Genomic DNA, 3558 nt, shown 5'->3' on the forward strand with positions numbered 1-3558 from the left:
AGCAAGATGCGGGCATGGCTCGCTCCAGGAGGCAGCATCACAGGAGGCAAGCAGCAGCAGGGCATAGCCCCCACTCCCAACGCTGCTGCGCCCACATCCTGTGCTGCTTCGTGCCAGGTGGTAAGCAGCAGCAGGACCTGCCTTCCACACTGGCTGGGAAGTGATGACAGTGCAGAGTCCCTGGTCCTAGTGCTGATGCGGGTGCAGCAGCGCTGGGAGCAAGGACTCTGCCTTGCTGCTGCTTGCTCAGCCAGCATGGAGGCCATGATGCAGGCGCAGCTCGCTCTGGGTGGAAGGGGGAGAGTGGCAGCAGAGCGTGGTCCCCACTGCTGTGTCCGCATCAGCGCTATACCCTGCTGCTGGTTGCCAGCTGGTATGGGTGGGCATGGCAGCACTGTGAGCAGGGGTGCCCACAGTGAGCTGTGCATCACACTCCCCTCCCCCTCCACATCAGCTGAGCAAGTGGCAGCAGGGCAGAGGCCCTGCTTCCAGTGCTGCCACGCCCACATCCTATGCCCCCCCACTCTGGCTGGGCAGCTTGTCCCTGCCCCCCCCCCCAACAGACTTACCAGCTGGAGGCAGCCGTGTTGGTCGCCTGTGTAGTTTATGGCTGAATCTCCAAAGCAGCACCAAATCTTTCGGATCTGATTCAGCCAAATTGAATCAGGACAGTGATTCGAATCTCCAGATCGAATCGCTGTCCTCCAAATTGGCCGAATCTGAAGCGAATACTTGCTGCTTTGCACAGGTCTAGTGGTTAGATGTTGTGAATGCTGAACGCCTACTGACTGCAATGGGAGCCGAATAGAGATCTATACAAACAGCAGAACCTTGGCCTGAGTTGTTCCTTCATAAGGGCTGGGGTGCTCTAAGTTAGGAATATACATTATATAAAATCAGCCTTATCTATGTAGGTGTCTAGTTTGGAGAATCCCAGTCTTTTGAAGGAACTCAGGCCAAACTTCTTCTGTAGAGGCTGCTTTTAATGTAGATTAAGTTTTGGCATTTGCCTTCAATTGCAGCATAGAACCACGTTCCCATTGCGGGTGTAACAGTCAGGGCATGGGGAGTGCCTCGACTAGAAAAATCACCTTGGCTCATTCCAGGAAGGTTAGAGGGTCTCTGCCTTCAAAGACTGATTGGAGACAGAAATGTTCCAGGGGAGCAGCAACACTGCCCACAGCAAGCATTTCCCACTATGTTGAGAAGTGCCCCTATGTTAGTCAGAACATCACTCTTCACACCTGTGAGCCCGGGCATTCTCTCTCTCCTGAAGTCCTCATATACAGACTTGTTCCTGAGCCTCACCCTGTAACCCTAGTTTAGCTGGTTTAATGCTGCACTCTACACCTAGACAACAGCACTGGAATTTGAGTGGTTTTGCATTTGTAGCAATATATTTAGCTTTATGGAGCTAATTGGGCACCTTTCAGTGAATCTCAGCTCTGCAGGGTAATAGATGAATGGTTATCAGCTTTCCTAGACCACTAGTACTTGTGACAAGGAATAAGATTCTCTTAGCCCATTTGATTGCAGCAAATATCTTGACTGTTATTGTGAACCGGGTTCCCCCACCCCATTGTCTAACTGAGACCATTAATAAAAACAGTAAGGAAACCAGTCTGCGGTGTCGCATAGAAGCATTTGCACAGTAACATTGGAGAATATGCAGAACCAGCTAGAAAAGGACTGGGCAGAAATGGCCCAGGCACATCTGCTGTGCTCAAGCAGCACTAAGGGCTTGTACTGCTCTTGTGGGAGGCTGGCCGGCCACTTATGCTTACATGGCTTACTCAGTTGCCTTGCACTAGCACCTAGTGGAGCCTGCATGGAGAGGACTTGTCAAGACACAGCCACTCAGAAGTTTCCCTGCCTTGAACTGCATCTTGTTTCAGGTGTGTGGGGTGGGGTGGGGAGGGATGAGAAGAGTCAATATCAGCAATTAAGATATGGCAGCTGTCCCATCTGCCCCTCACTCTTGTGTCCTTTTCAGAAGAAACTGCCCCAGAAGACATGCCCAGCTACTGGCTCCCTCTTTGCAAATGGGAACATGACTTACCCAAAGACCACATTAAAAAAACAAACAAAACAAAAAAACCCCATAACTGTGGCTCAGCTGCTACCAAAGCACAGCTGATTCCTAGCCTGTGCTCAAGCCCTTCCAGCTACTGCTTCCCCATGCAGCAGAGCCAAGATCAAAGTTCAGGACTTCTCACTCTAGTCACAGGAGTAAAATATCAGAGAAGCCAGAGCTAACTGCAGCCTCTTGTGGTGACTTCTGTTTAGCTCAGTTACCTTCAGTATCCAAAAATGGCCTCTCTGTCCTGTGTCGATGAGGTGGAGTCAGCATTGCTATTCTGGCTCTGCTTCCATAGTAAGACAAAGCCAGTGTGTGCTGCAGACAGACTCACTCCGCAGAGACAGGACTAAGCAGAATATTTATTCAGTGCTGTAGCGAGGAGCAAAACTTGTACAAACATCAACCATTGATGGCTGGCTTGGTTACAGTCCATGCACAGGGAGCCCAGAGCCAGAGCAGGCTGGGATACTGTGTGCTAAACCCAGTGCAGGAGCAGCCCTCACAATACCCAAAAGACTTAAAAATAATTAAGGGGGTCAGGTTAGCAGGGATGTTGTTACAGACCAACATACAGCTGGACTTGCCCTACTCAAGAAGGAAAGTGCCCATGTATTTGGAGCCAGGAGTGGGCAGGACTCCTTCCTTCATGAGGAAGTCACTTCTGCTAGTGACAAATTAAACCCTGAGTACCGGGGCAGGGGCATTAAGTGAACTTGTGTAGCTAGGGACAAGCAGCAAGTATGGAAATTGATCTTCTGGACACATACCCCAGGAGCAGTTAAGACCCAGCAGTTCAGAAACCTGCAGTTTAATAGGGATAAACAAAGGCTCCAACTAGTTTTATTTTTGACCCTTAAAGCCTATCCAAGTGGCACAGAACTGCCACATGTGGCAGCCCTCCAGGACAGAGCAGAAGGAGTTTTTAAAGTCTTCTCCCCGGACGCACTTTATAGACATAGGGTGTTTTCCCATTTCAGAGGGACCCTCTGGCTATCTACAGTCAAATTATCTGTTGTTAAAAGAGACTGAGGAGCACTTGCAAAAGGAAGTTAAGAGTTGCAGGTCCCTGGTCTTGCAGAAGCCCAGGCCAAGTGGATTTAGGAGCCCAAGTTAACAAACAAACACAACAAAAACTGTGGCTAATTATTTTCAGCACAAACTTGCTAACTTCCAAAAGCCTGTTCAGTTCAAAACACACTCTCACTGGAGAGGGAGCTCTGCTTATAATGACCCAAGTCCCAGGTACATACAGGTCTTGTACGTAATACAGTGACACCCAAGGACTACTCTAACCCAAGATGGATCAGCCTACATGGCAGTTCTGGGAAACTACTCCAGCATTCTGGAGAGGAATGGTTTTTGATCTCTCCCTTCAAGGATGTTCCTGGAGACTGTATTCACACCAAAAACTCCCAGCTCATCACAATGTGCACCATGCTGTATCAATCAGACCCTGTGACATGCCCCCCCCCCCCCCC

The 3558-nt window shown here is 49.7% G+C and overlaps 1 protein-coding gene across 2 annotated transcripts in view; it reads right to left on the reverse strand.

Moving 5' to 3' along the window:
• Positions 1–3558, reverse strand: part of FBXW5 (F-box and WD repeat domain containing 5) — a 33598-nt gene that overhangs the window by 12511 nt on the left and 17529 nt on the right. The window lies entirely within an intron of this gene.

The sequence above is a fragment of the Gavialis gangeticus genome, unplaced genomic scaffold (assembly GCF_001723915.1).
Source record: "Gavialis gangeticus isolate Ggan-Ray unplaced genomic scaffold, GavGan_comp1, whole genome shotgun sequence".
Taxonomy (NCBI): Eukaryota; Metazoa; Chordata; order Crocodylia; family Gavialidae; genus Gavialis; species Gavialis gangeticus.